The sequence below is a fragment of the Mauremys reevesii genome, linkage group 12 (assembly GCF_016161935.1).
Source record: "Mauremys reevesii isolate NIE-2019 linkage group 12, ASM1616193v1, whole genome shotgun sequence".
NCBI classification, from domain to species: domain Eukaryota; kingdom Metazoa; phylum Chordata; order Testudines; family Geoemydidae; genus Mauremys; species Mauremys reevesii.
Genome location: NC_052634.1, coordinates 42,676,612 through 42,697,963, shown reverse-complemented (window position 1 = coordinate 42,697,963; position 21,352 = coordinate 42,676,612). Strand labels below are relative to the sequence as shown.

Genomic DNA, 21,352 nt, shown 5'->3' with positions numbered 1-21,352 from the left:
TGGTGGCTAAGTGAGGCAGTGGCCTTTGATTTCCTCTTCTCTCCCCCGCCCCCTCTCTCTCTGGGGTAGGGCCTCCAGTTGGGGCACTACCCCATGTGTATCTCTACTAATTGGAGCAGTGACCTCCCCGTGGTGCCCTGGTGTGGCAGTGCCCTATTGGTATCTCCCTCCCCCTCTCCCCACACCATTGTGGTAGTGGCCACTTCAGGCAGTGGCCTGTTTATCATCCCCCCTGCCCACCCCCATTGCAGCAGTGCCCCCTGGTGGCCATGTGCAGCAGTGCCCTACATGTCTCCCCCCAACCACTGCTGCAGTGACCCCAGTTTGAGTAGTAGCCTGTATGTACCTCACCTCTTGGGGCAGTAACGTGTGGGACCAGCTAAGACAGTGCACAGTCTGTGACGTCTGGGGGCCACATAGGGCAGTGGCCTGTATGTACCATCTCCTCTGGAGCAGTGACCACTGGTGTCTTGGTGCTAAGATGCAGCCACCTCTGGGGTACATGGTGGGGCTGTTTACAGAACAATGGGGACAGGCCCCCCTGTTCCAGGAAGTAGGGGACTGTCTGGTGTTCGGGGCAGAGCGTTCCACCTTCTATTGAACTGTGATACTCTGAGCACCTTTCCCCTGCATGAAGAAGACCCTGTGTGACTCCAAAGCTGGTCCAGTAACAGGTATCACCTCACCTGCCTTGTCTCCCTGGTATTCTGGCAAGTGTCCAACTTTCCCTTCGCTGTTGGTCCTCAAACCTTCTCCAAGCAACTCCCCCCCTCAGTTCTTTAAGCTGCCAAACCTCCCCTGGAGCCCATCCCTCGGGGGGGGCACCCCACCTGAAAACCCTACGGCACCATGGGAGTGGTAGTGTCCACTGCCTCCATCTCCCACCAGCCAGGACAGGCCCCCCTGCGCCTGGGAGTGGTCGTGTCTCCTGCTTCCATTTCCTGACAGCCGCTGCCAGGCCCGGCCCAGACTTCCCATTTCTGGTGCGAGTCCGGCAGCAGATGCTGCCATGAGGCGGTGCTGGGAAAGGTGGTGCTGGTGTCAGGAGAAAGCAGGAGGAGCAGGTGGGGTCTGTGCTACTGCGGGGAGGTGCTGCCCTTGCTGTGAAAAGGCCCCGCCCTTAGGGGAGATGTCATCTCCCTGCCCTGCCACGCTCTGCACCAGCCCCTGCTTGTCACGGGAGCAGGGCTGGCTCCAGGCACCAGTGTAGCAAGCAGGTGCTTGGAGCGGCCAGTTCAAAGGGGCGGCCCGTCCGGTATCGGGGCAGCACGTCTGGGTCTTTGGTGGAAATTCAGTGGCGGGTCCCTCATTCCCTGTCTTAGTCTTTGAGCTGCCGCCGAATTGCTGCCAAAGAGGAAGGGAGGGAGGACTCGCCGCCGAACTGCCGCAGAAGCAGCAGTGTGGTTGAGCTGCTGCCGAAGAGCCACAGCTTATCCTTTTCCCCCCCTCCTGCTTGGGGCGGCAGAAAAGCTGGAGCTGGCCCTGCACAGGAGGAGCAGGCTCCAGTCTGCGGAGCTGCAGCAGGGACCCCGCAGCAGGGAACCCCACAGCCCAACGCCTGTCAGGCGCCCCCGTTCTCCATGCCCCTAATCCCTGCTGCCCCCGCCACCCATCAGTTATAGAACAGGAGGCAACTTAACTTCCGCTCACTGTTCCCGGTGGGGCTCTAACAAAGCGCGTCCCGGAGCCACTTAACTTCCATTCACTGTTCCCTTTATAGACGCACAGTCAGCTCTCACAGGCTGGGCAGCAAGGAGCTGATGCCGTTTGTCTCACTCCAGTGGATATTGCAGCCCTTAGTATAGAGGTTTGTTCTTTAAACATGGGGTCAGTCTCCTGTGGATTGGGCCACAGGAGAGCCCCGTGCCCCTTCCTGTGCTTCTAACCCTGCACTGTTCACCCTGCGTCCTCCCCCACGCCCCAACCCTGTGCCCCCCTCTGGCACCCCTAACCTCTGCACCCCTAACCCTGTGCTCCCCCTGCACTCCCTTCAGCACCCCAACCTCTACATCCCCAACCTCTGGCGTCCCTAACCCTGCACCCCTAACCCTGTGCTCCCTCCAGCACCCCTAACCCCTACATCCCCAACCCTGAACCTCCAGCACCCTTACGTCCCGCACCCCTAACCCGCTGCGCCCTACACCCCTAACCCTGTGCTCCCCCCAAACCTGTGACATCTGGCACCCCTACACCCCAACCCTGCACCTCCCTCCTGCACTCCTCACCCTGCCTCCTAACCTCTGCACCCCTAACCCCTGTGCCCCCTCCTGTCCCCCTAACCCTGCACACCCACTGGTGCCCCAAAGCTCTGTACCCCCAGCTCTGCAGGCCGAACCCTGCGCCCCTCACCCCTGCACCCCTAACCCCTGCCTCCTCCCGCACCCGTAATCCCTGCACTGTGCCCCCTTTTCCCCTAACCCCTGCACCCCCTCCTGTGCCCACTTGGGAAAACTGACCTGGATGCACGGAGTAGCTGGCATTGCTGCTCGTTCCCCCCACCGCCCCTGAACACTGCTTCTCCGCACATCGCTAAGGGGCTGTGAGGGGGGAGCAAGGAGCGATATCGGGGCTTCCTGCCTCCAGGTCACCTTCCCCACCTGGGCTGCTGCTCTCTGTCCTCCCCTTATGCAGCCCAGGTGGGGAAGGTGACCTGGAGGCAGGGAGCCCTGATGTCGCTCCTGGCTCCCCCCTCACAGCACCTAGGGGGGCACGGAGGAACATTGGGGGGGAGCAGTATCCGCTCTCTCCCCCTTCTCTTCCCCTCCGTCCCCCCATGCTCCTATGCCGGGAGGGAGCAGGGAGAAATCTGGGCACCACCCCAGGCAGCACTCCCCTGCCAGCCGGGAGCAGTTTCTGACTTTACACCTGCAGCACACACCTCTCTGCTACCGTACAGCACCGCCCTTGACCACGGTGCCCCTGGGCAATTCCCTGGTGTCACCCACCCCTAAGGCTGGCCCTGGCTACGGGCTTCAGAGGGAGTGACCAGACCAGGCGGCCATGGAGAGCTCCAGCCCCTGCTCTCCCCTCCCAGCTTCTAGCAATCAGAGGCCAGGGACATGCTTCCATGCTGATGACAGGTACTGCTCAGTAACGAGCCAAAGTACAGGGGCGGCTCCAGACCCCAGCATGCCAAACATGTGCTTGGGGCGGCATGCCACGGGGGGCGCTCTACTGGTCCCGGGAGGGCGGCAGGCAGCTCCGGTGGACCTCCCGCAGGCGTGCCTGCGGAGGGTCTGCTGGTCCCATGGCTGGGGTGGAGCATCCGCAGGCACGTCTGTGGGAGGTCCACTGAAGCCGCGGGACAGGCGACCGGCAGAGCGACCCCCGTGGCGTGCCACCGTGCTTGGGGTGGCGAAATGGCCCCTGCCAAAGTACATTCATATTCCTCATCTGAGTCAGATGCCACCCACCGAAGATTGATTTTCCTGTCTAGTGGTTCAGGTTCTGTACTGTTCGCATCAGAGTGTTGCTCTTTGAGGGCTTCTGACAACATGTTTCACACCTCGTCCCTCTTGGATTTTGGAAGGCGCTTCAGATTCTTAAACCTTGGCTCGAGCGCTGTAGCTTTCTCTAGAAATCTCCCGTTATACCTTCTTTGTGTTTTGTCAAATTTGCAGTGAAAGTGTTCTTAAAGTGAACAACATGTGCTGGGTCATCACCCAAGACTGCCATAAAACGAAATATACGGCAGAACGCAGATAAAACCATGGAGCAGGAGACATACAGTTCTTCACCAAGGTCTTCAGTCACAAATTAACACATTATTTTTTTAACGAGCGTTATCAGCATGGAGCATGTCCTCTGGAATGGTGGTTGAAGTATGAAGGCATATGGATGTTAGCATATCTGGCACGTTAATACCTTGCAATGCTGGCTGCAAAAGTGCCATGAGAGAGCCTGTTCTCACTTTTAGGTGACGTATACAAGACACGGGCAGCATTATCTCCAGTAAATATAAAGAAACTTGTTTGTCTCAGCAATTGGCTGAACAAGAAGTAGGACTGACTGGACTCTAAAGTTTTACATTGTTTTCTTTTTGAGTGCACTTATGCAACAACAACAAAAATCTACATATGCAAGTTGCACTTTAATGGTAAAGAGATTGCACTACAGTACTTTATATTTTACAGTGTAAATATTTGTAATAAAACTATATATAGTGAGCACTGTACACTTCGTATTCTGTGTTGTAATTGAAATCAATATATTTGAAAATGTAGAAAAACATCAAGAATATAATAAATTTAAATTGGTATTCTATTGTTTAACGGTGTGATTAAAACAGATTAATCATGATTTTTTTAAAAGTTAATTGTGTAAGTTAACTGCGATTAATTGACAGCCCTAGATTTGAATTTTTCTGTCCCATGCAGGACAAGCTAGAATATCTGTGTGCAGGGAAAGAGCCTGGGGGGAATTGTGCTGTGAAATTATTTCCTGTTCTGACATGTTCCCAGTTGCCCTTTTTGCACTAACAGGCTGCAGCGCAACATCCATGTTTTGCTCCAGCTCATTCCGTCCTCCCAGGGGCCGGGGAAGGGAAATGGCTGCGGTGGAGCCAGTTGAGGGAGGGATTATCAGGGAGTTGCTGGCGGGTTCCCTTTGTGGGGAGAAAGGGCAGTAAATACAGTGGGAACTTCCAGGAAGGTTGGTCTGGGTGGGAGAGGGCAGGAAATCCCCAGGGTGGGGACAGGGTGTGACAAACCTGCTGGGATTTGTTTACTGTGAGGCTCCAGCATTTCTCAAATGTGGCCACCAGGGGCTTTTGTGGCCACAGCCTCCTGTAATTGAGGGGAGTCAGGGCAGCAAAGCAGCGGCTCATCCCCGGGCTGCCTGCAGGGCTGGTCCCTACCCACTTTCCGGAGTCATAAACACTGCAGGAGCAGGCAACCAGCGGAGTTCCCCACCTTCCCACGTGCCGTGGGGCTCAGGCTTCTGCTCTGGGATGGTGGGCGGCAGGCTCAGTCAAGATACATGGAACATAGGCTGGGTGGGGAGAAGTCTGTGTAACTCATGCAGTTAATTATTGATATACATGTGACCTCAAATATTACCAATCTGTGTTCCCCCCACACACCCAAACAACCATCTCCCAAACAGACCCTCAGTCCAAAACGCATTTGTCCTTCATATTGTTGAAAAGACTCACAGCAAACAGAAGAATTCCAGTTTTTAAAACAATCCTCCAGCAAGACAAAGAAACTCACATCTGTAGACTCAGAAAACACTCCCAACAAATTTTAACAATATGTTATCATGAAGAAACCAAAGAACTAAAAAGACCTGATTTTTCAACTACTTTTAAAAAAATCCTTCTCAAATCAGCATTTTTAGAGTGAAACATTTTCTGCTTTTTTAACCACACAGTTCTCCCCAGAAGGAGAGGCACTGGTCCTGGAGACACTGCAATACCAGGTCAATGCATGGGGTAGACAGAGCAAGCTCCTATTCCATCCCCTTGTTTCAAAAATCAATTTAACATACAGTCCTCAAATAAAGGACCTATCAGATATTAAACTGATAAGAACAGATTTAAATTTTATTAGAGAATATTTACAAATAAACGATACAAAGTGTTTGAAGCGTCAGTTATTGTGTCATTGGGGGTAACATACAGGTTGTGGGGGGATGTTAGCATTTTGGTGTTAGGCAGCATATACATATACACCGTCTGTCATGTCCCCAATGCGGGGTATACGGTGGGTGGGTTCAAGGTACAGCCAGCAAGCAGTGAGGGCACATCACTCATACAAACAGGTTATGGATAGTCCTGGGCGTGAGTAAATGAGTGGACTGGGTAATGATGAGAGGGTGCCTCTCACAGGGCAGAGTTCAGTTTGGTTGGTTCAGGGGATAAAGTCCAACAGAGTGTGGAAGCCAGTAAATAATTAACAAGGTTTTGAAGAGATCTTAATGAATGTTAGTTAGCATGAGTTAGGTTAACTGTGACCCTGGTGACGTGAGGAAGCAAGATAATGTAAGACAGAGTGAATTGTGTGAAAGTTATTACGACCTTGCAATGTGCAGTCTTGCAGTCTTGTTTTTCTAGTGAGATAGCAGAAAAGCTTATGTATAAACAAAATGTATTTGTTGCTTTTTACTGTCTGTATTATTGCTAGAAATTGTCTGTAAAAGGTATAAAGGCTTGCTGTAATTGTTTACCAGTTGAGAGACCTGTCCAGGACCCTGTGTCCTATGGCACTCTCTCCCTCCATGGTAATTACTGGAGAAATAATAAAGTATTTAATTTTGCTGCACCCAAACAAAAAGCGAGAACTGAGTTTTCTTCGACAATTTGGGGGCTCGTCCGGGATGGCAACGCCCACGGACCCACAGACAACTACTACGGATCATTCCCCTTCGAACCCCATGGCGCCACATGAGAGGTATGAGACCTTTTGAAATCTCTATTGGGGTATCGGAGGAGGACTGTCCGTGAGGACGTCTGTCTCTCTGTTGGGCTCACGCCATCTGAACTTATTGACTGTGCAGCAGGATCAGATGCAAAGTGGTATTGGGGAGAGGCCCCAATAAGGTTAGTTTATAGCAGTACTGGGAACTGCTGAGTTGGCCAAGGAAATGCATAAGGTAATGCATAAGGTAATGCATAGGTAAATGCATTAGAATGCACCGGTGCTGAGGGGTTTTTACCGCCTCAAGAGGGGTTGTCATACCGCCTCATGGTATTGGTCCGGACCAGGTAAAGATGCATCATGGTTTAAAAAAAAAAAAAAGAGATAAAAAGGTTGAAAACGGGTTAAAAAGAAAAAGAAAAAGGAAGAAAAAGAGGCCTTGGTGTGTGTGTGTGTGTGTACACCAGTGTGAGTGGCTAGCCCGGTAACTAGTGGATCTTTAGGAGATCCGACCCACGGTGGGCTGACTCAGCCTGGCATAGTCCGGCGAGGAAGCTGCCTGGGTCTAGGAGTGTGTGAACCCATCTTCCCTCCCCTTTCCTTGTGAATCTCTCCTGTGTGAGTGGAAAATGGGTAAGGGACTGTCTAAATATTCCACCTCACCCCCTAAGGGTGCCCCAGCATATTACATGTACGTACATTATGGTCCTAAAACCTGCAGGTATTTAAATGATTGGAATCTGTATACGCGTGAAAATTCATTTAAACAATGCCCATTAGAAGGTACCTTCAATCTAGATAAGATCATATATCTCAGTGGAGCTTTAATCACAAAGAAAAACCTCTGTCACAGTGTGAGCAATTTGTCTAGGAACGGGTTAATTTGAAATTCGGCTTAGCCCTGAGATAAAGGAGAAGTTGTTTTGTGTTCAAGGTCATGAATTAGTGCGGACTATGCTAAGTGCTAAGTAAAACTGCTTCAGCCCCAGCTGGTTGTGGAAAATAAAAAAAAGGCAAACCAAAAAGCAGTATAAGTTACAAAACTGAGATTGCATTTGCAAAGCTTAACGGTTCAGTGAGATCCAACAGTTTTTGCAACCCTGAAGCCGGACAGGCAGCTGACCTGAACTGGAATCTCTGAAAGAGACGCCGCAGGAGATTCCAGGGTGTAAAAGAACAGCCATCCCAAGAGTGGCAGCATGTTGGAAATGCTGGACAAGCTGTATACAGGATAATCTCCCGTCCACCTATTTCCCTTCTCTGAACATTATACACAGACATGCCAGTCTGGATATGTGTAAGAATTAAAGTGGCTTAAGGCTTGGGGCATTCATATTTTTCCCGAGTGATGTGGGAGCATTCCCAACACTCTCCATTGTTGTTTTATTATTTTTAATGAAGCTTTAAAATTTGATTATATGCTCTGTCGGTCTGATCACCTGACATGAGGGATAAATTAGTAACAGGAATTTGTCACAGTTTGGTGAGCAATTAAGAATGGGGGGCACTGCAGAATTTATACCATTTATCTGTTTTACCCTTGTTATTTTGTGTTTGCTTTGTTTGGTATTGTTGGTATTATATGATAAGGATTGTATGGTTAAAGGTGAGCCCTAATAGAATAAGGAAACACTATTTGGTTTTGGTGCACTATTTAGCTTTGGCTCTGTTTTGTTTAACCGGTTACTGATGTTTTTCTGCTCTGTTCATTTGGGCGTTAGGTGTGTGAGCGGAACTGAACTTCTCGTTCGTAATTCCTCAGGGTGGAAGCCATGTGTGCGATGAAGCTCTGAGGTTGTCCTGAGATTTTTACAGTCCCGCCCCCCCGTAGCGGACAATGTAATAGAAGTAGAAAAATTTGGCTTAGACTGTAATTTTCTTTGCTCTCTGTGTAATTTTCTTTTCTGTTTAAGTGTCAGCAGACAAATGGGTGGGTCTCTGGGTAGACCCCAAAGGGGTTTGGATTATGTGTTAAGTGAATGGCCATGTATTTTTGCCCAGGTGGCAAGCCTTACTAGGGAGGACTCAGGTAGTCTTGTGAGTAGAAATGTTTTGGGGACAAGACCAGAAGGGTGGGGGCTAGTTGAGTAGCCCACCCTCCTAGCTAAGAACTGGTTGTGGAACAAACTCGTGTCCATGGACGGGACGATTCAGCGAGGAAAAAAGGATCGGGCCCAAGCGGGAGGGCAACAGACAGAGTGATTGGAAAACAGGTTGGAAACTTTTGAGGGTGTAGTGGAAAGAAGGAGTAAGTGAATATAAGCATGAGGATTTCAAATACTCAGAAGGATATTTGGAATGGTGATTTGCATTGGTAAAGTGGCTGTTGGAAGGAAAAAGCAATTGATTTTTAAGGGAAAATGAAAAATTGACTCTGTGTTTGCTGGGGGGAACAGCACTTGAACTTTGTGAAAAAGCTAAAGAGAACAGTTTTTTGGTGTCTTTGACATGTTTGTGAATGAATTCAGGCAAAGAAATTATTAGATTGCACTCATTTGGCTACGAACGATTTTGTTAAATCAGTTGAAGAATGTATACAGTGCTATGTAATGAAATTTTATTAGGCCCTACAGGCACTATACGTGGGGATGTTTTCTTTCAGTGTTTAAAAGCAGGAGTTAACAGTGAAAAAAAAAACAAGCCGGAGAGCATCTGTGTTAATGCAAATTAACTAACTGATAAGGTAGAGGCCGCTGAACCAGGGCTGTCTAAGAAGCACATACGAGAAAATATGGGGTAATTCCTCTGTTTTGCCTAGAATCAACAAGAGTATTTGTATATTTTAAGTATTTAACTGCCCCGAAGGGGTGGACCTCTGTTTTTGTCTTTCAGATAATCAAAGAACATTAATGCCAGCTACACAGCATTCAACGTACTATGATTTACTGGCAGTCACAATTATGTTGTGTGTTCTATGTTCTGTTTTGTGGTGTTTTGTCTCGTGGCCAAAAAATTGTTGTGTTTAATATTTTCATGAGATGGTCTGATTTGACATCAAGCGAAAATGTTGCATTGCAATGCAGATACTTGTTTTGATCATCTTAGAATACAAAGTGTTTAGTTATATCAGAAAAATGTGATATACTAAAGTCTAATACATTTTCTTCAGTAAGAGAAAGACACTACATTGGCCAAATCTTTTAATTGAGAATTGTTGTTAAAATCATACTGACAGTCTTTGGAAGCAAGGACATGAAAAGTTAACCCACTCCCCATATTGTACGAGGGATCCTTCTGGCTACCTCAGACTTTTAGCCAGAGGGCTGGGGATGGTGGATAGCTATTGGACTAGAAGTTATATTAAGTGAACTTCTCAAAGTGGGTGTGCTTGTCCTGGCTTGTTCTTCCAAAGTTCTGTAATCAGGTTATTTTAGTGAAAGGGTATATGTGGCATACATTGAATGATAATACTTCTGTACTGTATAACAGTACTGTTTATGTGTTCATGGTATGAAAAAGGTGTATAATTGAAGAGTAAAAGTTTCCTTTGTAGGTTAAATGGAAAAAACAACCAGAAAATGGCTAACATGCGCTGGCCCCAGTCAAGGACACCGCTTGGCTGCCTACCGAGGGAAGGGGGGGGGAATGGTTACTGCAGTTACACGAGATTGGTGTGCAGCGGCCAGCCCACTCTCCTCCTTGGGACCTTTTGTAAATATTCAGATTGATTTTATTCAAATGTCTAAATGTTGTGGTTATGAATATGTATTAATTTTAGTTGATGTATTTACCACTTGGGTTGAAGCTTTTCCCTGCAAGACAGTAGATGTCTTTGCTTACAGATTTTGTACCACGTTTTGGCATCCCTGTGACTATCAACAGTGGTCGTGGAACTCACTTTACTGGACAGATTGTAAAGGAGTTATGTGCAACTCACTGCCCTCACCACCCACAGTCTGCTGGGACAGTGGAACGCCGGAACGGGACTTACAAAAAATAAACTGGCCAGGATTTGTGCTGAGACACACTTAAAGTGGCCAGATGCCCTTCCTTTGACACTGATGTGTATGGGAACCATTCCCAATCGAACGACTGGACTTAGCCCTCATGAAATTTGACAGGACACCCAATGCTGACTACCAACTGCACCCCCACTTACCCCAGCTCAGATGGACATTCATTTGCTGGATAACATAATGCTTAAATATTGTCAGGCACTAATGAAATGTGTTAAGTCTTTTTATACACAGGTGATGGAAGCACTACCAAAGGATCCTGTGCAACCTTGCCACTCGTTGGAACCAGGAGCCTGGGTCTACATAAAGATCCATCAGCGAAAGACTGCCTTGGCTCCATGCTGGAAAGGCCCTTTCCAAGTCCTGCTGACTACCAACACCGTTGTGCAGTGCCACAGACTGACTGCTTGGACCCAGGATTTTCACTGCACAAAGACCCCTCCACATCAGGAGAATTTTCCTATTGATGATTAGCCTATTCTTTCTTCTAGTTCTACTGTGCTTCTGGACAGCAGGGAAAAAGCTCCCTTGTCCACTGACAGACCAACTGTGCCTTTAGACTTTTCTAGAAAAAGCAAAGCCATTACAGGGTGATATGTGCTGGAAACCTCTCCCCTGTAGGATGCTAAACCACAATTGTTTTGGGAAAGACGAAGAAACACTCACTCCACTGACATTGCCAAAGTCCAGGAATTCCTGACTAAAAGGACATTGAGAACTGACCCTGGTGAAGAAATAAAGAATTGTACACTGGCAGGAAGAAATTTGTGGGACCCATGCTTGGGACTGTGGTATTAATTGGATTTTGGGGTTTATTCTACAGGCTGCGCCCTGTGTTCTGGATAAATCCTTCAGTATGTATTGCCCTCCCTAATTGGATTTTAACTGACATTGCCCTTATCCAGTTTTCTACATACCCAGATTGCTCACAAGGGGCTGCCATTAGATTAGCACAACAAAAAGGGCTGGGTTATTTCCACTGGAAAGAAAGAGAATTGAGCAGATCCCCGTGGGCTAGGGCCAATATCTTAAAAGCCAATATCTAAAAGTATCTAAACGAACATGATCAGAAATTGGGCCAACTAGAAAAGGCTACTAGCCTTATTCTTGAAACTCAGCTATTTTAAGTACAGGCTGGAGTTACATGTCATTTCAGCCCTTAGTTCTATGACCCAGAAGTTACTGACAGAGATGGTATTAAATATCACTGAGGCTGGGAAGGCATTGCAGTGGGATCTGGACTAGACTTGGCCCACTGCCCTTCCAGACACGTCAGGAGTACCATCTGATCTGTGGTCATGAAGACATACTTGGACACTTTCTGGATGGAAGTGTGGACATTCACAGTGCTCCTTCCAAGCATATGGACCGGTTAGGGTGGGTGTGGGCTCCCACATACCGAATCCTGGTGGGTCCATGGGGAGGATGCCTGTGGGACAGGGATGGGGGGGAGGAGGAGGAAGGGGCGCTGGGGTGCTGAGGAGGGGAGGAGGATGTCGGGGTGGGGCGGGAGGAGGAGGAAGGGGGCAGGGTGGCGGGGGGGGAAGGGAAAGGCCGGGCAGAGTGTACAGGATGGGGGAGGGGACGCGGGGGGCTGAGGGATCCCCACAGTTGGGGGGGGGGCTGGCGAGAGGGTCACAACAGAAGGGGAGACACGGGGGCAGGTTGGGGGCTTGAAGGCTGTCAGGGCCCTACAGAGGGGGAGGAGGGTAGGAGTGCTGGGGGAGGGGAGGGGGTTGCTGAGGATGGGGATGGGAGGAGGAGGAAGGGGGTGGGGTGGGAGGAGGAGGTCGGGGCGCTGAGGACAGGGATGGGGGCGGAGGGGGCGAAGGGAAAGGCCGGGCAGAGCGGACAGGGTGGGGAGGGACGCCAGGGGCGGGGCTGGCGGGAGGGTCACAGCGGGGACACTGCAGGGACAGGTTGGGGGCTGAGGGGCCCCGCGCCACAGGCTGCCGCTTGTGGGCTGCTCCCAGGCAGCTCAGCCCCCGCTGCCCCCAGGCCCAGCTGGGGCGAAGCCCTTCACTCCGCGCTGCCTCTGCCCTGCGCCCCCCCCCGCCCGGATCCCACGCGGGATTCAAATCCCAACAGCCGCAGCGCGCGCCCGGTGGTGGGGGCGGGGGGCAGCGAAGCCTCGGGGCGAGGGAACCGGGGCCTCCCCCAACGCGCCGAGTCTCTGTCCCGCGCTCTCTCCGCCAATCAGGGAGCGGGGAGGGGCGCGGCGAAGTGACGAGTTACGGCCCCTCCTCCACTAGAGGCCGAGTGTGAGACAGAGAGAACTACGCTTCCCAGAGTGCACCGGGAGGGGGCGTTGTCTGAGCAAGTCCGTCACTTCCGCTCTGAGACGAGCCAGGAACTACAACTCCCAGCCTGCCCCGGGGCGCCTCCGTCCTCTGCAGCCCAGGTAAGGGCGGGTCCCTGGGTCACCTGACACCTCCCCCCAACGCAACTCCTCATCCCCGCCCCGCCCCCCAGAGAGCCCCGGCCCCGCCCCCCCGGTGCAGGGTGTGACGCTGCCCCGCAGGAACGTGCTTCGCCCCTTTCCCCCCCGCGCACAAAGCGGCTGCTCGGGGCGGGGCCGGGTCTGGCTCTGCCCGGGGGCTGGATCCACGTGTTCCCGGCGCCCCTACGTGTCACCCCCCGACTCCCGCTGCCCCCAGCCCCGTCCCCCTCCCCGGGGGAGCCCGGCTCCAAACACCCGCAGACAGACCCGCCCCGGCCTTCCCCGAGCCCCCCGCTGTGCCCCCCCCAGAGCCCGGCCCCCACCCCCAAAGCCCCGCCCCCACTGTGCCCACCCCCAAAGCCCCGCCCGCCCTTCCCCAAAGCCCCGCCCCGCTGTGCCCGCCCCCAAAGCCCCGCCCGGTCGCTGCCCACCCCCGTGCCGGGGCACCAGCGCTGGGCCGGGTCGTGATGGGAAATTGTCCAAGCTGGCCCAGGAGAGACGTGTGTGTCCCTGCTGCCCCCTGCTGGTGGGGCTGAGCCCCGGTGTGTGTGTGTGTGTGTGTGTGTGTGTGTGTGTGTGTGAGACACTGTTTGTATCAGTGTGTTGCTGGGCTAACCAGTAGGAAATGGCTTTGCAGGATTTTGTATCCTGCAGCAAGTGACTGACTGACTGACACGCACACTGAGGCACAAAGGGACTCACACAATCCCAAGAACACTCACACACAACACACCCAGAGGGACATGCTAGCTCAACCCCCAAAGAGAGAAACAATCACATCCCCAGCCGCACTCACAATCACCCCCCCACACCATAATATTTGCAATCGTGCTCAGAGACACAACCGCACACAGTTCACTCCCACTGCTCCAAATACAAGGACCTCCTGCCCCACACAGCATGTGCCAAGGCCTGTGGAACTCACTGCCACTGGACAGCTACCAATGAGAATGATCCCCTCATGCTGGATCATCTGCTTGGCCCCCTGCCCCCTCTCGGGGTGCGCTGTGCGGCGTGGCTGGGGATTGTGCAATGGCCCAGCACCAGGCAACGCAGAACGGACACCACACGCCCTGCCCCACCTCACCTGAGCTGCTCTCCAGGTGCATCGGAGCCCAGCACCCCGCACCTGGGCCCTCCTGCCCCACAGGGGGTGAGCTGCAGCCCCTGCCACACTCCGCAGAGGGGAGACAGTTCAGGCCAGCCAGCCCTTGTAAGATGGGGAAATCACCATCGGGGTCGACGGTATGGGGGCTGTGACATACAGAGAAACAGTTGTCGCGCTGGCAGAGGGCAGCAGAGCACACACACACACACAATTGCAAACATACACGAACACATGCATGAATCCAGCCACACACACACAATTGCTAATATACACAAACACCCGCACAAATCCAGCCAACACCAACACAAGCCTGGGAGCCAGGGAAGCAGAGCAGGCTGGGGCTGGGTCACTCCACTTCCCGCAGGAAGTAGCCAGCCCCCCATGTCCCACGATGGCCTGGGACCAGCCCCCCTCTGCTTCCCCCCACGCAGGCCTGGGGCCCCAGCCTGCTCTGCTCCCCTGGCTCCCAAGCTTGGGGGGGGGGGAACCGCCCCACAGCACTCGCCGGCAGCGTGGCTGGGAGCCAGGGCAGTGGACCAGGCTGGGGCTGGGTCACTCCACTTACCATGCAGTGAGTGCAGGGGTGGGGGCCATGAGGAAGAGCCGGGCAGCCCCCCCTGCAGCAGCTCCCCACCCCAGCTCACCTCCACTCCGCCTTCTCCCCTGAGTACGCCGGCGCCGCTCCACTTCTCCCGCCTCCCAGGCTTGCGGTGCCAATCAGCTGTTTAGTGCAGCAAGCCTGGGAGGGGAGGAGAATTAGAGCGGGGGCGGCGTGCTCAGGGGAGAAGACGGAGCAGAGGTGAGCTGGGACAGGGAGCGGTTCACCTGAACACACACCCCCACCCCCGTTACTTGCTGTGGGCAGCCCTCCCCCCGCACCCCTCCCAGCCCCCTGCCCCAGCTCATCTCCATTCCCCGGCCTCCCCTAAATGCGCTTTTTGGTGCCCCCAACCACTTGGCACCCTGGGCGGCCGACTAGTTCGCCTAGTGGTTGCACCGGCCCTGGCCACTGCCTGTCAGCAGGATTCCCCCTCCTCCTCCTCCGGGAGACTAAATCTCTGCACCTAGACAGTGCGGGGCCCAATTCGAACAGTTTCGACGGGGCCTCGGCAGGGATGACTATTAAAAAAAAAATGTAAAAAAACCACATGGGGCTTGTACTCACTGGGCGGCACTCCGACTCTTCGGCAGCACTTCAGCGGCGGGTCCTTCACTCGTTCCAGGTGTGTTCGGTGGCACTGAAGGACCTGCCGCCGAAGACCCAGAGCAAGCGAAGGACTCAGCGCCAAAGTGCCGACAAAGACCCGGAGCGCCGCCAGGTGAGTAAAAATTAAAAAGGCGCCTCTAGCCAGGGAAAGGATTCTCACTGGGCGCGGGGCCCTCTTAGGCGCGGGGCCCGATTCGGGGGAATTGGTGGAATTGGCCTAAAGCCGGCCCTGCCCCCAACCACTTGGCACCCTGGGCGGCTGACTAGTTCGCCTAGTGGTTGCACCGGCCCTGGCCACTGCCTGTCAGCAGGATTCCTCCTCCTCCTCCTCAGGGAGACTAAATCTCTGCACCTAGACAGCCGGTCCGTCCGCTGCACCCCAATCCCCCATGCCTGAGCCTCCCTGCCAAAGCCCTGCACCTGGCTCCAGAGAATTAAGTCTCACATCTCACTGGGAACTCGACTTCTTGTGCCCAGAGAGTCTCGGCCCCCCTCAGTAGCTGACCTGAGAAACATAGTGTCTGCAAAAGCAGCAAAGAGTCGTGTGGCACCTTATAGACTAACAGACGTATTGGAGCATGAGCTTTCGTGGGTGAATCCCCACTTCGTCGGATGCGTCAGTGTCGGCCTTTTCCAAAGAAGTGCCTGGAGGGCCTTTTTCTATGTGACCATGTGGCCTAATGGATAAGGCATCTGACTTCGGATCAGGCGATTGAGGGTTCAAGTCCCGTTGTGTTTGTGCAATTTTACCTTTGTGCTGAACGTCCTGCTCCCTTCAGGGCTGGAACCTCTTCTTGGCCGCTCAGGCCAATGCTCTGGCTTCAGCTAGAGCCCCAGGAAGGAGTTGGGGGTTGGGTGTCACAAAGGCTGGGGCATGAGCCCCAGGTGCTTCCAGTCTCGCCTTTGCCCTTCCTCACTTGCCAGAGAAAATGGGCGGCTGCCCGGGCTACGTGTGGAGCAGTTTCCCTCTTCCAAGTGTGCACCTGTCCCTGTGCTGGAGGGGGGTTCCTACATGGAGCCTGGGTGTTTCTCTGCTTCTCGCCAGCTGGGGAAAAATCTCCTACCCCACTGCCAAAGTGAGCACAGAGAGTGGGAACGGTAAGAGGCGCCACCGGGGGGCTGGCCCTGCTTTCCTACCATCTTCGATAATGGCCACAGAGCGACAGCAGCCGCCCCACATGCTGGTCTGTGGGTGGCCTTCAGTGGGGTTTGGCATGGCAGGGAGCAGCCTGGCTGGGTGTTTTTGTGCCTGTCTGCTGGACACACATAGGCATGGTCCTGCCCTCCTCTTGCCCTGCCCTCGGCTGCTCTGTGGCTTTTAAGCCTTCCCTTGGAGCCGTCAGCACCAGCCGCCTCTGCTCTAGGTGCCCAGAGGAGGAGAGGTGCTGGGCTCTGTGACGAAGTGGGGGATTTTCTTAGGGTTTTCTGTGTTTTCCAGTGGTTTGCATGCACAGGGAGCGGGACTCAGTGTCCCCAGGTGTTACTGGTTTAACGAGGGGAGGGGAGAGGGAGTTTGTTGTTACAGAGGATTGGAGAGGGACTTGGGACCCTGGCTGATGGCCTGGAGGATGGAGACCCCAGCGACTGGTGACCTGGTGACCCGGACACCCAGCTCAGGAGTCACAGCCAGTTCTGGCCAGTGAGAGGACAATGGGCTGCAGAGACCCCGTGACCAACCTGTTCCAGCCAGAGGAGGGCAGAGAGGGGAGGAGGCCCAGGCAGCCCTGTTTACCTGGAGAAAAGACAATGGACAGAGGTGGGGCCTGGGGCCCGGGATATCGGAGGCCCAGCTGGGGGCAGGGGGGCTCTGGGCTGGTGAGGGGAAGCAGGCAGAGCCCACCTGGCTGCACGGGGACTGGGATGTGCTGGGCTGAGGGAGGCCAGGCCTGAGGCCCTGAGAGTTTCCTGTGCTGGGTTCAACTCTCAATAAACCCTCCTGTTTTATGCTGGCTGAGAGTCACTCCGGTCTAGAGAACAGGGGGCATCAACCCCTTCGGGGGTGAGGAGGCCCAGGAGGTCCCGAGCGCGTGGACTCCCTGAGGGGGCCCACGGCGAGAGGCAGACGTGCTAAGGCTCAGAGAGGTGCGGCTCCAGGAGGTGGAGGGGCCTGACCCCGAGAGAGAGTGGACCCCCAGAGAACGGCTGTCGCACTGAAAGGGGCACCCCCCATGGACTGCACAGGGCCAAGAGTGGGCACGATCTGTGAGTCCGTGACAGGCAGTGACATCACAAAGGCCTTTTGCAGGACCTCAGACTATTGGTCAAAGGTGTTGGGGAGGTGGTGACCTCACAGAGAGATGCTGACATCAGCCAGGCAGGACAGGGGCGAGGGGCCAGGGAAACCTCAGAGACCCCTGTGGCTTTGCTTCAGCAAGTCTCCTTCTCCAGGTCTCTCTTTGAGGACTGAGAGAGTATTCGGGTTCACGGACGTGAGCGCCAGGAGGAACCTCTTTCGAGTTTTCTCCTTCCCTTTTAGTGATTTTACTAGAAAACAGACGTCCCTGTTTAGAAGGTAAGAGCCTCCTCGAGGGAAGGGGTGTCCTGGGGGTGTCACAGTTCGGATGCTGGTGCCCCCCCATGTAAGGAAGTTCCCACCACCATGCTCTGTGTTCGCAGTGCGGGAGAGAGCAGCATCCATGGCAGTGATTTGCTCCTGGCTGCCGGAGCAGAGCAGCAGGCTCAGCTGTCAGAACTTCCCGGAGCGATGAAAGGGGAGGGGCCCATGGCTCTGTAGCAGGAATGCAGGGCAGACGAGTTCACAGAGGGCATTGTGGGATACTGGAAGAGGGCAGTTATGGTGATATAATGAACAGCAGCGTCTACATTGACACTCTCACTTTAAGATTGCTGCAAAAAGCTCTAGACCGCTCATCTAAGTGGTTTTATTTTGTCAGCAAAACAGGGCAGTTTTGTCGCCAGATGTGGCATTGCAGTGTGTGCACCAGCCACAAGCTGCTAACTGAGGAAGCATAGTGTGTTTTTCACACATCTGAGCAATATAATTCTGCTGAAATAACTTTGTAGTGCAGACCTGGCCAAAAAATCTCTCTCTCTCTCTCTCTCTCTCTCTCTCTCACACACACACACACACACACACACACACACACACACACACACACACACACACACACACACACACACAGAGCTTGCAAGGAAAATGTCACCTGCTCCTCTGCTTTGCAGAATCCAAACACAAGCAAAGCTTGTCAGGCTCAGGTGGAGATGCAAAGAGGCAGGTCTGAGCAGACACTGTACCTTAATCACAAGCAGGCACCATGGTTTAGCTGGTTAAAGTACCTGTTTTGTAAACAGGAGATCCTGGGTTCAACTCCCAGTGGTGCCTTGTTGAGATCCTTTTAGAGCACCTGGTATTGGCTACTGCCAGAAGACAAGATTCAGAGCTAGATGGACCTTTGGTCCAGCCCAGTGTGGTTTTTCTTATGATTTAAATTACACTCACAGGCACTGATAATAGAGTTACTGATTGTTTGGGAGTTAAGAGCTGATAGGTCAGTGGTCCAAGCCCCTTGCAGGTGGTCCCCTCCCTGTGGGACAGGGGCAGGTCTGAGCTATCGCACCAAATGCTCATTGTGGCTTCCAGAATCTGTGGGCAGCTCATTTAGTTTACACCCAGGGTTGAGTCCTTGATTCACACATCAAGGATAACAACCCTTTGTTTCTCCTGATCCAATAATAAGAAGACTGGGAATCCAACACCAGCCACCAGTGATCATTTCGGCAAGCAACCCAACCTATTTCCAACATACTGTAAAATCCACATGCAGACTCATACACGAAACCTTGCAAGAAAATCTTCCTGAGGGGGTCTGAAGCACCTGCTGCTGGAGGGAAGGAGGGAGCCGTGGGTTGGGATTGAGGAGCAGCGTGAGGAGAAGAGGCCTGTGGGTTGGGATTGAGGGGCACTGGGAATAGGAGGGGGCTGTGGGTTGGGATTGAGGAGCAGCGTGATGAGAAGGGGCCTGTGGGTTGGGTCTGAGGGGCACTGGGAGTAGAGGGGACATGGGTTTAGGCTGAAGAGCATCTTCATTTGAGGATCCAGCAGGACAGGGGAAGGCAGCAGGTGATTCTAATTCCTTAGGGATATTCTGTGTGTTTGTGTGTGCAGGGGAGGAACATGCTCTGTGCCCAGAGGCCTTTATTCCTCCAGCCTGTGAGGACAGAGGGGATGTCAAGAAGTTGCTCCTTCAATCCCCCACACACAAAGGCCCTTCTTAAGAAAGGCAAAATCCTGAAGAGAAAGAGTAACACCAAAGAAGACTCCCGAAAGTCAGATTTTTACAATTATAGTAAGAAGTTTATCACCTGACCAGGGACTTGAACCCTGGACCCTCAGGTTAAAAGTCTGATGTTCTGCCAACTGAGCTAGCCAGGCTCACCCAGGAAAAGTGCAAGTTGATGCAGAGGTGAAGCTAGTCAAGAAAAAGTGAGACGGACACAATAGGGGAAACCTGCTGCTCTCTCTCTCTTCCCAGCCCTGGCCTGGCCTGGTATTAGTGCTGGTGAAAAAGAGGGGAAAATATCGGCATCTACCAGCCATTCATAGCTGTACAAGACTCAGGCACAATACAGAGGTGCCCATCTGCAAGTGCCAAATGGTTGGATTGGCTAATGCAGCCTGTAGACGTCCAGGGCACACTGGGATATAGAGCCAAGTGTCCATCACCATCATCATTTCACAGGGATAATGATAATGATGGGAAGGGTCACAATTGACTCTGTAGTTGCATACAAAGGTGCACGTTTGGCAGATACATTGGGAAATTCTGGCTCCTTCTCAGGCTCAGGTTGGCCACCCCGGTCTAGATGTAGAAGTTACAACATTTAAACTTGAAAGAGGGGCCAATTTCCCCATCATTTCCCACCTTTACATCCAAACACGATGACTTTCTGAATGAACCCTCCTCGTTCAGCCAGAAGATCTTGGGGTGGGTGTAGGAGTCACTGGGTAAAATTCTCTGGACTCTGTTATGACTCAGGTCAGAGCAGAGGTACCTAGTGATCTAGTCTGGCTGTAAAATCTATATATCAATACCAAATATGGTGTGAAATTAATCCTCAGAAATGGCTGTTCCCCACCCAGAGCCCAGCAAAGGGCTCTCCAAGGAAGGGGGATGTTGAGGAAGGAAAGAAGAAAGACGTCCTTCTCTCCCTGGAGGGACTGGGCTCTGCGCTTTGGACAGAAAGGAGGGGAAGGAAATGGCCAAACGATGGGAGCAGAACCTGAGAAATGAAACACAACAGGCTTCTGAGCACGTTGCTTCTGAACAGTGAACGAACCTGACTCCCGTATCATGAAAAGCCAAAAAGCCGTTTCTTTCTATGCCCGGGAGAAAAGAGTTCCAATCATTCCTGCCTGTTTACTTTTGAATTATTTTACATTATAAAGAAAATTGTAACAAAATTAGTCTGAACTTGAGCTGCCTGTTATTAAAAGCTGGTTCCCCAAATCAGTTCTTCCAACTGCCCTGCTAGAAACACCCCCAGGTCCCTGCTCACCCCAGGAAGAGGAAAAAGAGAAACCCCCACTGGGCACTGCCCTTGGCTCCAGGCTGCTGTCCCGGGGTGCGGGTGGGGACTGATTGTTTGCTGCTGAGGACGGAGCCAGTAGAGGCCTCTGGTGCTCTGCTCCTAGCATCTGCCCAGCCCAGGCTGTCCTCTGCCTCAGCTGCTGCTCCCGGCCTGCTCTAGAGTCAAACACGCAGGGCCCCCAGGGGAACAGAGGCTGGGACAGGGCAGCAGCCTGGGCTGGGCTGGGAAGATGCTGGGAGTTCTCGTTCCCTGAGAACTGGCCTGGCTCCCTTCTCAACAGCAAACAAATCAATTCCACGTCCCCTCCCCAGAAAAACCAGCCTGGAGCCAAGGGCAGCAGGGGACGATTCCCTCCAGTTCCCACCGAGGCAGGAGAGAACCCAGGGTGTTTCTAGCAGAGCTTATGGAACTGACGTGGGGAAACCAGCTTTTAATAACAGGCAGTTCCAGTTTAAGCTAAGTGTTTTTAACAATTTCTACAACATGAAATAACCCTTCAATCGTAGTGTCACCATCCATAAAATTGCTTCAGCCTCCTAAGTGCACAACTAAACATCTCTTCAAACACAAGGGAGTGGAGATGAGTCAGTGTTCAGAGCCATCCCACATAAAAGAACCATGTTGTGGTACATACTGGCCCCATCATGTGGCCATGGCCTTTCCCTCCTCTCTTCTTAAAAGTTTTAGTATTTTGCACAGAAACTTTCTTCCCTCAGGAGAGACCTGGGAACCAGG

The 21,352-nt window shown here is 52.8% G+C and overlaps 1 protein-coding gene and 2 non-coding genes across 3 annotated transcripts in view; 2 read left to right on the top strand and 1 right to left on the bottom strand.

The window, feature by feature from the left end:
• The window catches only part of LOC120375611 (zinc finger protein 850-like), a gene marked incomplete at its 3' end in the record, with an annotated part of 610,246 nt that overhangs the window by 227,168 nt on the left and 361,726 nt on the right, over nucleotides 1–21,352 (top strand). The window lies entirely within an intron of this gene.
• On the bottom strand, nucleotides 5,382–5,571 carry LOC120376399. The gene has a single exon (XR_005587280.1). It is a non-coding gene; the product is annotated as a U2 spliceosomal RNA (small nuclear RNA).
• TRNAT-UGU lies at nucleotides 18,337–18,410 on the top strand. Its single transcript has one exon. It is a non-coding gene; the product is annotated as a tRNA-Thr (tRNA).